Source organism: Panthera pardus, unplaced genomic scaffold (assembly GCF_024362965.1).
Source record: "Panthera pardus isolate Hobbes unplaced genomic scaffold, ASM2436296v1 HiC_scaffold_27, whole genome shotgun sequence".
Taxonomy (NCBI): Eukaryota; Metazoa; Chordata; class Mammalia; order Carnivora; family Felidae; genus Panthera; species Panthera pardus.
The window spans coordinates 99,676,622-99,690,861 of record NW_026526843.1 but is presented as its reverse complement, the minus strand read 5'-3'; the positions used below and the strand labels follow the sequence as shown (position 1 = coordinate 99,690,861).

Genomic DNA, 14,240 nt, shown 5'->3' with positions numbered 1-14,240 from the left:
CACTTGCAAATTACAGACGCTGATTGCCACGCTATCCGTGTTCATCTTCTCTCACCTTGTAATCAGCACTGAAAGGCCAGCTTTGCTTTTCTACAGGCAAGGAGTGCCTCTTTTAATTGTGTTCCCTAGCCCAGTGGTTTGAACGGAATCTCAATTTGTTCCTCATTTAGACTGACCAGTTGTAATAAACTGTGTTGAATAGTTTAGAATGCATAGCTGTCTTTCCAGTCCTGTTTATGTAGCTATATTTAGACAGACTGATTTTTCTCCCAAGTGTGGACCAACAGATAATAATGTGCGCGAGCACATTGTTTTCTACCAGTTTTACTCAAATTGGACAAGTAAGTGTTGTTTACATAGAAATCGTAATTATTATTTACCCCTTCTGGTCAGTCGTGAATTCCGTGTGCCCTCTAAGAGGAATTTGGGGTCCTTCACATGGAGGTCCATAAACCACTCATTAGAGGACTGAAGATTTTTTTCGTTTTCATCACTTGAAAATGATTCACACATGAGGTAAATTTGCAGTAGAGGAAGCATATGCAAACTGCCATACACAGTGCAGATGGCCACGGTTTCTTGCTCACATTTATCGACTTTTTTTCACCGTCACTTTTGCCCCGAGTGGCACAAAGGAAAATGAAGGGACCTTTCCAGAATCCTCTAGAATAAATCCACAGGTAGAATTGTGGATTGTCAGACTTGGGAAGAGGAAGTTTGTTCAGTCTCTATTTTACCTTCTTCCCTCCCCATGGGGTGAAGTCTGTGCCGCAGCACGACTGGGTTTTTTAAATTCGTAATTGTTGATTTGCCTCTTGGTTTCTGCCTTTCTCGCCTTTGTATGCAAGTTATTAAATTTTTTGGCTACTACTTCAAAGGGATATGAGAAAATTGTCAGTGTCAGAGCTGTTGTTGAATGAGTATCAAGCAAAGTGCTAGGCGTTCTTAAGTCATTCTTGCTAAGACTCAAAAACCTCTGAGGTCAGTATTGTAACCTCCATGTTACTGAAAAGGCAACTAAGGTTCCCAGGGGTTAAATAACATACTGATGAAGATAACACAAGTATTGATATAAGTGGCCAAGATGGGATTTGAAAATAGGTCGATATCCAAAGCCTTTCTTTTCTTGAACAGTGAGTCCCTAATATTTTTTGCCTTTTAAAAATGTAGTATGTTCCGGGTGCCTGGGTGGTGCACTTGGTTAAGTGTCCAACACTTGATCTTGACTCAGGTCATGATCTCACGGTTCGTGAGTTCGAGCCATGCATTGGACTCTGCTACGTTGGTGCACAGCCTGCTTGGGATTCTGTCTCTCCTTGTCTGTGCCCCTCCCCTGCTTGTGTGCGCTCCTTCTCTCTCTTTCTCTCAAAAAATGAGTAAACATTATGGGGCACCTGGGGGGCTCAGTCGGTTGAGCGTCCGACTTTGGCTCAGGTCATGATCTCACAGCTAGTGAATTCGAGCCCCGCGTGGGGCTCTGTGCTGACAGCTTGGAGCCTGCTTCAGATTCTGTGCCTCCTTCTCTCTGCCTCAACCCACTGGCATTTCTGTCTTTGTCTCTCTCCAAAATAAATAAACATCAAAAAAAATTTTTTTAAATGAATAAACATTAAAAAAATAAAAATTTAGGATGTTCAGTATAACCTAAAGATCTGATGTTGTTTGTACAGTCAGCATAGTAGATATTTGAAAAAGCAGATGATCTGAACGCTTTACTTAATCATTAACCCTGTTTTAAATATGTTTAGTTTCTGTTCTGAATGAGATGAAGGATTTCCCCCAAGCTGTAAATTTCCAATGCAGTTTCTGTTTGTCATGTTCTGAATGGTCAAAGATTCTGGATAGTTTAGATGCCTCAAAACCTCAGTCACATCCCCTTAGATCTTTCTTTTTTTAATGTTTATTTATTTATTTTGAGAAAGACCGAGAGCACGAGTAAGGGAGAGGCAGAGAGAGAGAGAGTATCTCAAGCAGGCTCTGCACTGGCAGCACAGAGTCCCACATGGGGCTCGATCCCACAAACCATGAGATCATGACCTGAGCCGAAATCAAGACTTGGACGCTTAACCGAATGAGCCACTCAGGCACCCTCCCTTTGATCTTTCTACACACACTCTTCCCTTGGTGGAAAATTTCTCTAACATCATCAAGTTCCCATTCTTCATAGCTCTCCTACAGTCCTTTCTTCTTCCGAAGAAAAGATAACTGTTAAGAAGAGACCCCAGGCTTTTCATACTCTTGACTTGGCTTAAAAAAATGTATTTCAAAAGTCTCAAGTTTAGTGATGCCTTCTTTATTCTTGGACACCACATTACCTCCCTTAAAAGGGGAATACATAAAATACTCTTGGGTGTAAGGAAAAGCAGGGAGTATGAAGAAGAAGAGGGCAAGTTTAGATGGCTTACTCTGGTGATACGATAATGATAAATTTGTTGACCATTTGTTGAATATTTATTAAATAGCAAGTGCTGTGTTGGCTGCTTTGTTGGTACTCAGAGAATCACACAACTAGAAAGACAGAATTTTTAATTTTTATTTTTTAATTTTTAAAAATGTTTATTTATTTTGGGGTGGAGGGACAGAGAGAGAGGGGGAGAGAATTCCAAGCGGGCTCCGTGCTGTCAGTGCAGAGCCTCACGTGGGGCTCCATCACGTGAACCATGAGATGACCTGTGCCAAAATCAAGAGTCAGACGCTTAACCAACTGAGCCACCCAGGTGCTCCTGAATTTTTTTTAAGATTTTATTTTTAAGTAATCTCTACACCCAATGTGGGGCTCGAACTCAAAACCAAGAGATCAAGAGTCACATCTCTACTGAATGAGCGAGCCAGGCACCCCCAGAAAGACAGAATTTAAGCCCAGGTCCAAATAACTCCAAATTCCAATTATTTCAGCCACTGTGTCAGACTGGGAAAGGAAGTATTTGGTGTCAGGAACACATCCATGCCGTTCCTTTCAGGTCATTACAATAGGTATTACTTGACTCTATCATTTCTGTATCAGAATGATTCTATTTTTCCAGGATAGAATATATTGATGTGGGGCACCTGGGTGGCTCAGTCGGTTGAGCATCCAACTTTGGCTCAGGTCATGATCTCATGGTTCGTGAGATCGAGCCCCGGGTCAGGCTTTGTGCTGACAGCTCGGAGCCTGGAGCCAGCTTTGGATTCTGTGTCTCCTTCTCTCTCTGCCCCTCCCCAACTCACGCTCTGTCTCTCTGTCTCTCTGAAAAATCAATAAAAGATTAGAGATGCTTTTCTCTCGATTTGTTCACCTTACTCTTGTCCCCCTCTACCTAACTTTACATTTTATTGTTTCCTCTGGATTCAGCTCTTAGCACTTCTCATTATACAATACCCACTTCTATGGATCATCTTTACAGCCCTATCTTCAATTGCATTTATGCACTAATAGCCTCTAAATGTCCTTCTCCCCGTTCTCTTGTTTCATCATCAGTTAATTGTACCATTGTACCTCTTGAAAATAGACTGATTCCTTACTCTTAATTGTAGCTCCTTGTCCAAGCCTCCTACACTAGCTTCTTGGTCTTAATTCTCTACCCTTCCATTTTATCCTCCACACTCAGCCAGACTTCTCTTTTTAAGTACAAATTTACTGTGATTCTTTGCGAAGCAAACCAAACCAAAAGAAAAAACAAACAAACGTACCTCTATGGTGCCTGCCAGAGCAAGTCTAGGCTTTTTAGCTCAGAAAACAACTGTACGAGCACAGGGTGACCCAGATTATATTTGTAGGGTCACCCCCTCTGTGGAGTCTGACCATGCATAGTTTCAGCTAGAATGAGATGCTGGTCTTTGGAAAAACAAAACTGTTGAGAACTGACCCAAGACTATGCAGTAATGCATAATTCTAAGATCTTTTCAGATAAATGAGGTATCTACAATGGTTAGGGGTAGAAGGGCAACTACTCTCCCACTGACTTGATTCCATTCCATAATGAAAGAAAATTTAGATAAATTCTGTTGCATATTCCTTTATTAACAAACAAACATGTAAGCCATCCTGTAAACTTGAAGACGTTTCAACTGTCTGTCATGTGTGTCTGAGTGTGTGTGTGTATTCCAAAAGACCTTACAAGAAAGTTTTCCCCGAGGCAAATATGACAATCTATCAGTGGCAGGATTAACGTTAAAAAAAGAAATTATATAAAAGTTTAAGGTATACAATGTGATATATATTGTGTGAGTGTGTGTGTGTGTGTGTGTGTATATATATATATATATATATATATATATATAGAGAGAGAGAGAGAGAGAGAGAGAGAGAGAGATGTATACTTTGTGAAATAATTACTACAGTAAGGTTAGTTAACTCACCTATCACTTCATATAACTGCTGTTTTTTCTAGTGGCATTTAAGGCCTAATCTCTCGGCAACTTTCGAGTATATAAAATATAGTATTGTTAACCATATTCACCATTCTGTATATTGTATCCCCAGAATTACTTATAGCTGGAAATATATACCCCTTGACCAATATCACCCCCTTCCTCCTAGCCCCCAACCCTTGGCAACCACCATTCTGTTCTGTTTCTGATTTCAGCTGTTTTCATTCCACATATAAGTGAGATCATACAGTATTTGTCTTTCTTTGACTCATTTCAGTTAGCACCATGCCTTCAAAGTCTAAGTTGTTGCAAATGGCAAGATTTCCTCGGGGCGCCTGGGTGGCTTGGTCGGTTAAGCGTCTGACTTCGGCTCAGGTCATGATCTCACTGTCCGTGAGTTCGAGCCCCGCGTCGGGCTCTGTGCTGACAGCTCGGAGCCTGGAGCCTGTTTCAGATTCTGTGTCTCCCTCTCTCTCTGCCCCTCCCCTGTTCATGCTCTGTCTCTCTCTGTCTCAAAAAAAAAAAAATTTTTTTTTAAATGGCAAGATTTCCTTCATTTTTATGGCTGAGTAGTATTCCATTGTATATATTGACCACATTTTCTTTATCCATTCATACATTGAGGAGCCCTCATGTTGTTTTCATGTCTTAGCTATTGTGAATAATGCTTCAATGAACATTAGCATACAAATATCTTTTTGAGATAGTGATTTTATTTCCTTCATACATATACCCAGAAATGTAATTGTTGGATCATATGGTAGTTCTGTTTCTAACTTTTTGAGGAAACCTCCTCCTGTTTTCCAATTACACCCTCACCAGTGGTATACAAGGGTTCCTTTTCTTCTACATCCTTGCCAGCATTTGTTATCTCTTGTCTTTTTGATGATAGCCATCCCTACAGGTGCAAAGTGAGATTTCATTGTGGTCTTGATTTGCATTTCTGTGATGAGTAGTGATGTTGAGCACCTTTTCATGTACCTATTGGCCATTTGTAAGTCTTTGGAAAAATATCTATTTGGATCTTCTGCCCATTTTTAATTTGATTATTAATATTTTTGACATTAAGTTGTATGAATTCCTTATATATTTTGAATACTAACCCGCCCCTTATCTGATATATGGTTTGCAGTTGTTTTATCCCATTCCATAAGTTGCTTCTTCATTTTCTTGATTGTTTCGCTTGCTGTGCCAAAGCTTTTATGTTTGAGGTAGCTTTTTTGTTTGTTTTTACTTTTGTTGCTTGTGCTTCTTGTATCATATCCAAAAAATCATTGCCAAGGCCAGTGTCAAAGATGTTTTCTATATTTTATTTTAGGAGTGTTATGATTTCAGTTCTCACATTTAAGTCTTAAATCCATTTCAGGTTAAAATTTGTGGATGGTATAAGACAGGGGTCCAACTTATTCTTTCTGATGTGGATATCCAATTTTCCTACTATCGGTTATTAAAAAGATTATCTTTTCTCCAATGAGTATTCTTTTACATTTTTTTAATGTTTTTATTTATTTTTGAGACGAGAGAGACAGAGCATGAGCAGGGAAGGGGCAGAGAGAGAGGGAGACACAGAATCCAAAGCAGGCTCCAGGCTCTGAGCTGTCAGCACAGAGCCTGACGTGGGGCTCAAACTCATGGACTGTGAGATCATGACCTGAGCCGAAGTTGGACGCTCAACCGACTGAGCCACCCAGGTGCCCCTCTCCAATGAGTATTCTTGACCCCCTTGTCAAATACTAGTTTTCTGTAATATGCATGGGTCTATTTCTGGACCCTTATTTTGTTCTAATGGTCTATGTGTCTGTTTTCATACTAGTACCATACTGTTTTTCTTACTATAAATTTGCAGTATGGTTTGTAATCAGAAAGTATGATGGCTCCTGCTGGGCTCTTCTCTCTCAACATTACTTTGGCTATTCGGGGCCTTTTTAAATTCCATATGAATTTTTAAATGGTTTCTCCTCTATCTCTGAAAAATGTTGTTGGAATTTTGATAGGGATTATATTGAATCTATAGATGGCTTTGGATAGTATAGACATGTAAACATATTAATTATTCTGATCCATGAACATGGGATGTCTTTTCATTTGTGTCTTCAGTTTCTTTCATTAATGTCATAGTTTTTTTTTTAATTTTTTAATGTTTATTTTTATTTTTGAGAGAGAGAGAGGGAGAATGTGAGTGGGGGAGGGGCAGAAAGAGAGAGAGACACAGAATCCAAAGCAGGCTCCAGACTCCGAGCTGTCAGCACAGAACCAGACGTGGGGCTCCATCTCACAAACCATGACATCATGACCTGAGCCAAAGTCAGATGCTCAACCGACTGAGCCACCTAGGCTCCCCGTATAGTTTTCAATGTATAGATCTTTACCGTTTGGTTGAATCTATTCCTCAGTATTTTATTATTTTTGATGCTACTGTAAATGGGATTATTTTCTTTCTTTTTTTTCCAGATAACTTGTTGTTATAATATAAAAATATAACAGATTTTTATATGTTGACTTTGTATCCTAAAATTTTGCTGTGTTTGTTTAGTAGATCTAACAGATTTTTGGTGGAGTCTTTAGGTCTTATTATATGTAAAGTCATAACATTTGCAAAGAGAAAATTTTACTTCTTTCTTTCCTATGTAGGTGCCTTTTATTTCTTTGCTTAATTACTCCAGCTAGGACTTCCAGTACTATATTGAATAAGAGTGGTGAGAGTGAACATCCTTACCTTGTTCTTGAGTTTAGAGAGAAAGCCTTCACCTTCTCTCCATTGAATATGATCTTAGCTGTGTGTTTGTCATATATGGTCTTTACTGTGTTGAGATATGGTCCTTCTATACTCAATTTGCTGAAAGCTTTTACAATGAAATTATAAATTTTTTGTCAACCTTTTTCTGAATCTATTGATAGGATCATTAATTTTGTATCCATCATCCTATTAATGTGGAATATCGTGTTTATTTATCTGCATATATTGATCTATCCTTGTATCCCAGGAATAAATCCCATTTGACCATGTTGTATTATCCTTTTGAAGTGCTGCCTAATTTCATTTGCTAGTATTTTGTTGAGAATTTTTATATCTATATTCATCAGAAATATTGGCTTGTAGTTTTCTTGTAGTATTCTTATCTGGCTTTGGTATCAAGGTAATATTGCCTTATAAAATGAATTTAGGAATTTTCCCTCCTCTTCAATACTTTGGAAGAATTTGAGAAGGATTGGCATTAATTCTTCTTTAAGTATCTGGTAGAATTCACCAGTGAAACCATTTGGTCTTAAGCTTGTCTTTGTTGACAGGTTTTTTATTATTCCTCCGATCTCCTTAGTTATTGGTCCGTTCAGATTTTCCATTTCTTCAAAGTTCAGTCTTGGGAGGTTGTATGTTTCTAGGAATTTATCTGTTTCTTCTTGGTTATCCAATCATCCTTTGTATTTCTTTGGTCCCAATTATTATGTCTCCTCTCTCATTTATAATTGTATTTATTTAGTTTCTCTTTTTTCTCTTGGTTACTCTAGCTTAAGATTGTCAATATTGTTTGTCTTTTCAGAAACCCAACTTTTCATTTCATTGATTTTTTTCTATTGTCTCTTTATTCTGTATTTTACTTATTTCTGCTCTATCTTTATTATTTCTGTCTTGTACTAACTTTGGGCTCAGATTGTTCTTTTTTTTTCTAATTCCTTGTGGTATGAAGTTAGAGTGTATATTTGAGATCATTCTTTTCTCCCAGATGCAGGCATTTATCACTGTAAATTTTCCTCTTAGAACTGCTTTGATTCATCTCATAATTTTGTTATGTTGTGTTTCCATTTTTGTTTGTCTCAAGATATTTTCTGATTTCCCTTTTTCTTTCTTCTTTAACCCATCACTTATTCGAGAGTGTGATATGTAATATCCACATATTTGTGAATTTTCCATATTCCCCTGTTATTAATTTCTAGTCACATATCATTGTGGTCAGAAAAGATACCTAACATGATTTTGTGGCCCAACATATGATCTATCCTCAAGAATATTGATTCATGCTTGAGAAGAATGCATGTTTTGCTACTCTTGGCTGGATGTTCTTTATATATCTGTTAGGTCCATTTGGTCTATAGTGTTCTTCAAATCTACTGTTTCTTTATTAATTTTTATCTCAATGATCTATCCAATATTGAAAGTGAGCTACTGAAATCTGCTAATATTATTGTATTGCTGTTCAGTTCAATTAATATTTGCATGAAATATCTAGGTACTCCAATATCGGGTACATATACATTTACAGTTGTTACATCCTCTTGAAGAACTGACCCCTTTATCACAATATAGTATAGAGTGACCTTTATCCCTTGTGACTATTTTCATTGTAAATCTATTTTATCTGGTATAAATATAGCCACTCCTATATTTAGTTACTATTTCCAGGAATATCTCTTTTTATTCCTCCACTTTCAGCTTATGTGTGCCTTTAAAGATAAAGTGAGTCTTGGAAGCAGCATATTGTTGGATCTTATTTTTTTTATCTCTTCAGCCACTCTTTATTGTTTGGAGAGTTTAGTCCATTTTCGTTTACATTGATTATTGATAGGTAAGGATTTACTATTGCCACTTTGTTAGTTATTTTCTGTTTGTTTTTTGTTGTTGTTCCTTTTTCTTCTTCCTCTCTTGTTGTCTTCTGTTGTGATTTTTTTTTAACTCATATGCTTTAATTCCTTTCTCTTTAACTTCTGTGTAGCTACTGGAGGTTTCTTCTTTGTGGATACCATGAGTTTACATGAAACATCTAATAGATATAACAGACAGTTTAATTAATTAATTAATTAATTTTTAATGTTTGTTTGTTTATTTATTTATTTATTTATTTGAGAAAGAGAGACAGAACATGAGCAGGGAAGGGGAAGAGAAAGAGGGAGACGTAGAATCTGAAGCAGGCTCCAGGCTCCAAACTGTCAGCACAGAGCCCAACACAGGGCTTGAACTCATGAACTGCAAGATCATGACCTGAGCCAAAGTCAGACACCTAACCAACTGAGCCACCCAGGCACTGCTAACAGACTATTTTAGATTGATGACAACTTACCTTCAATTTCATACAAAAAGTTTACAGATGGGCCCCTTGGGTAGCTTAGTCAGTTAAACAAGCATCAGACTCGGTTTTGGCTCAAGTCATGATCTCACAGTCATGAGTTCAAGCCTTGCATTGGACTCTGCTCTGACAGCACTGAGCCTGCTTGGGATTCTCTCTCTTACCATCTCTCTACCCCTCCCCGACTCGCTCACTCTCTTTCTTTCTCTCTCTCTCTCTGTCTCTCAAAATAAATAAATAAACTTTAAAAAAAAGTCTATACTTTTGCTTTCCTATTTATGCTGTTGTTGTCATACTTTACATCTTTTTATATTGTGTATCCATTCATACATTATTGTAGCTATAGTTGTTATTTTTAATTTTATTTTAATTCCAGTGTAGCTAACATATAGTGTTATATTAGTGTCAGGTGTACAATATACTGATTCCATAGTTCCACGTATTGCTCAGTGCTCATCAAGATATGTGTAGTCTCAGGGCGCCTGGGTGGCTCAGTTGGTTGAGCATCCGACTTCAGCTGAGGTCATGATCTCACTGCTGGAGGAGCGGGGCGTCCCTGCTGACCCGGGCCCTCCGTGTCCTATGAGGGCCCTTCCCTCCCTCCTGGCTGCGAAAGTACAGGCTGCTTGCAGGCCTCTGGTTGATTTCCTGCTGAGCACCCGCAGGAGGCAGGGTCCCCTGTCCAGCACGACCCACACAGGTGACACCTTTAGGTCCAGAAGGGGGAGGGGCTTGGCTGTGCAACCTGAAATCATAGGAACACAAAGAAGGTCTTTTTAAAAACTATGCTGGGGAACCTAAGTTGGTCAGTCGGTTAAGCGTCGGACTTCAGCTCAGGTCACAACCTCGCGGTTCATGGGCTCCAGCCCCGCAGTCGGGCTCTGTGCTGACAGCTCAGAGCCTGGAGCCTGCTTCAGATTCTGTGTCTCCCTCTCTCTCTGCCCCTTCCCCCATTCGGGTTCTGTCTCTCTCTCCCTCAATACTAAATAAACATTAAAAAAAAATTTTTTTTAAAAGATATGTGTATTCTCAGGGCTCCTGGGTGGCTCAGTTAGTTAAGTGGTCCAACTTTGGCTCAGGTCATGATCTTGTGGTTCCTGAGTTCGAGCCCCACGTTGGGCTCTGTGCTGACAACTCAGAGCCTGGAGCCTGCTTTGGATTCTGTGTCTCCCTCTCTCTCTCTCTCCCCCTCTGCCCCCCCAAAAATAAATAAAAATTAAATATATATATATATATATGTGTGTGTGTGTGTGTGTGTGTGTGTGTGTGTGTACTCTTAATCCCCTTTGCCTATTTCATCCATCCCCCATCCACCTCCCCTCTGGTAACCATCAATTTGTTCTCTATACTTAAGAGCCTGTTTCTTGGTTGTCTGTCTCTTTTCTTTTCCCTTTGTCCATTTGTTTTGTTTCTTAATTTCCACATATGAGTGAATCATATGGTATTTATCTTTCTCTGACTGACTTATTTTGCTTAGCATAATGCTCTGTAGTTCCACCCATGTTGTTGCACGTGACAACATTTCATTCTTTTTTTTATGACTGAATAATACTCCATTATATATATATATATATATATATACACACACACACATATATACATACATATATATACACATATGTATATATATGTGTATATATATATATGTATGTGTATATATATATATATATATATATATATATATATATACACCACATCTTTGTCCATTCATCTATCAATAGAGACTTGGGCTGCTTCCATAATTTCGCTATTGTAAATAATGCTGCAATAAACATATGGGTGTGTATATCCTTTCAAATTCATGTTTTCGTATTCTTTGGGTAAATACCCAGTTGTGGAATTGCTGTGTCATAGAGTAGTCCTGTTTTTAAATTTTTGAGGAAACTCCATACTGTTTGCATGGTGGCTACACCAGTTTGCATTCCCACCAACAGTGCAAGAGTGTTCCCCTTTCTCCCCATCTTCACCAACACTTGTTGTTTCTTGTGTTTTTTATTTTAACCATTCTTACCGGTGTGAGGTGATATCTCATGATAGTTTTGATTTGCATTTCCCTGATGATGAGTGATATCAAGCATCTGGTCATGTGTCTTTTAGTCTTCTGGATGTCTTCTTTGGAGTAATGTCTGTTCATGTCTTCTGCCCATGTTTTAATTGGATTATTTGTTTTGGGGGGCATTGAGATGTGTAAGCTCTTTATACATTTTGGATACTAACCCTTTATCAGACACACCATTTGCAAATATCTTTTCCCATTTTGTAGGGTGCCATTTAGGTTTGTTGATTGTTTCTGTTACTGTGCCTAAGTTTTTATTTTGATGTAGTCCCAATAATTTATTTTTGCTTTTATTTCCCTTGCCTTAGGAGATATATCTAGAAAAATGTTGCGACAGCTGATGTCAGAGAAATTACTGCCTATGCTCTCTTCTAGGATTTTTATGCTTTCAGGTCTCACATTTAGGTCTTCCATCCATTTCGAGTTTACTTTTGTGTATGGTGTACGAAAGTGGTCCAGTTTCATTGTTTTACATTTCGCTGTCCAGTTTTCCCAGCACCATTTGTTGAAGAGGCTGTCTTCCCCGCTGCATATTCTTGCCTCTTTTGTTGAAGATTAATTGACCATATAGTCATGGGTTTGTTTGGGGGCATTCTATCCTGTTCCATTGATCTATATGTCTAGTTTTGTGCCAGTACCATACAGTTTTGATCACTACAGCTTTACAGTATAACTTGAAATCTGGAACTGTGATACCTCTACCTTTGTTTGGTTGTTTTTTTGTTCAAGATTCTTTTGGCTATTCAAGGTTCTTTTGTTGTTCCGTTCAAATTTTAGATTATTTGTCCTACTGCATTTCTATTCGCCAGTAATGAAGCAACAGAAAGAGAAATAAAGAAAGCAGTCCCATTTACAGCTGTACCAAAAAGAATAAACTTACCTAGGAATAAACTTAACTAAGCAGGTGAAAGACTGTACTCGGAAAACTATGAAACACTGGTGAAAGAAGTTGAAGACAACAAACAAATGGAAACACATTCCATGCTCATGGATTGGAAGAGAAAATATTGCTGAAATGTCCATAGTGCCCAAAGCAATCTACAGAATTAATGCAATCCCTATCAAAATGCCAATAGGGGCACTTTGGTGGCTTAGTTGAGAGTTCGACTTCAGCTCAGCTCATGGTTTGTGAGTTTGAGGCCCACATCAGGCTTGTTGCTGTCAGCACAGAGCCTGCTTCAGAAACTCTGTCCCCTTCTCTCTCTGCCTCTCCCCCACTTATTCCCTTTCTGTCTCTCTGTGTCTCTCTCTCTCAACAATAAAAGAAACATAAAAAAATAGTATTTTTCACTGAACTAGAACAAATAATTATAGTTATTTTTAATATTCTTTTCATGACCTTTTATACTAGAGATATAAGTGATTTTTTTTATCAATTTTTCAAAGTTTCTCCAGTCGTGTAAAGCTCAGACACATTAAGATTAGTCAATATATGGGGTACCTGGGTGGCTCAGTCAGTGAAACGTCTGACTTCAACTCAGGTCATGATGCCATGGTTCGTGGGTTCAAGCCCTGCGTCGGGCTCTGTGATGACAGCTCAAAGCCTGGAGCCTGCCTCAGATTCTTTGTCTCCTTCTCTCTCTGTCCCTCCCTGACTTGTGCTCTGTCTCTCTCTGCCTCTCAAAAATAAATAAATGTAACAAATAAAAAAGATTAGTCAATGTATGTGATTTACACCGCCATTACAGTATTAGGGTGTTCTGGATTTGACTATATATTCGCTTTTACCATTGAGTTTTATATTTTTAGGTTTTCACGTTCTTAATGTCCTTTTATTTCAACTCAAAAAACTTCTTTTGGCATTTCTTGTAAGGCTGGTCTAGTGGTGATGAACTCCCTTAGCTTTTGTTTGTCTGGGAATGACTTTCTCTCTCCTTAATTTTGAAGAACTACTTTTCTGATATAGCATTCTTGTATTCTTGGTTGACGTTTTTAACTTTCATCGCTCTGAATTTTTTACCCCATTCCCTCCAGTCCTGAAAGATTTCGACAGTTCAGTTTCTTTAGGATGATTATTTTGAATTCTCTGTCAAACAGATTGTAGATCTCCATTTCTTTGGGGTTGGTTAATGGAACTTCATTAGTTCCTGATTCTTCATGATCTATGTACCCTTGCATTGATGTCTGTGCATTTGAAGGAACAAATACCTGTTGTAGTCTTTACAGAATGATTTCAGCAGGTGAAATCCTTCTCCGATCTGTTCCCCAAGCCAGTGGGATTACCTCCAGAGTTGCAGCCATGCTAAGTTGGAGCCAGTTTTGAGGCTCTTGCTGGGTCTGCAGCAGGGTCCATGTTTGGAAAGCTTGTTACCAGGGGCTCGGGTGGGCTAGGATCTTCTTTGGCACCTGGGCGTATGGACCTGCCTCTAGGATCCTGCTCAGCAGGGCAGTGCTTGGATAATTGTTTCAGGGTGCATAGTTGGGTCTTTAGTCAGTGGCCCTTTTACCACGGTGTGGACAGATGTGACTCCCACCAGGTCCCTGGGTGAGCAGGACTTGCCCTGGACCATGGCTGAGGGGATTTATGCATGGATGTTTTCTTTGTCCGTTTTGCTGATGTCATTCCTGTCGTTCGTTTTTTTTTTTTTTTTGTTGAATATTGCAATCAGAATCGCTTCAAAGTCATGGGAAGAGTAAATCAATGACTGTATTTGAATTTGTGCAAACTATTGCAAAGAGTACGTACACCAGCTGTTTTCCATCTCTGCAGTGAACAGAATTCCAGTCGCAGGTTTCAATTACAGAAAATAAAATTTAAAGAATAAAGTTTAGAA

At 38.6% G+C, this 14,240-nt stretch overlaps 1 protein-coding gene across 1 annotated transcript in view; it reads left to right on the top strand.

The window, feature by feature from the left end:
* The window catches only part of IL1RAPL1 (interleukin 1 receptor accessory protein like 1), a 1,353,681-nt gene that overhangs the window by 1,326,270 nt on the left and 13,171 nt on the right, over nucleotides 1–14,240 (top strand). The gene's annotated exons all lie outside the window — the stretch shown is intronic.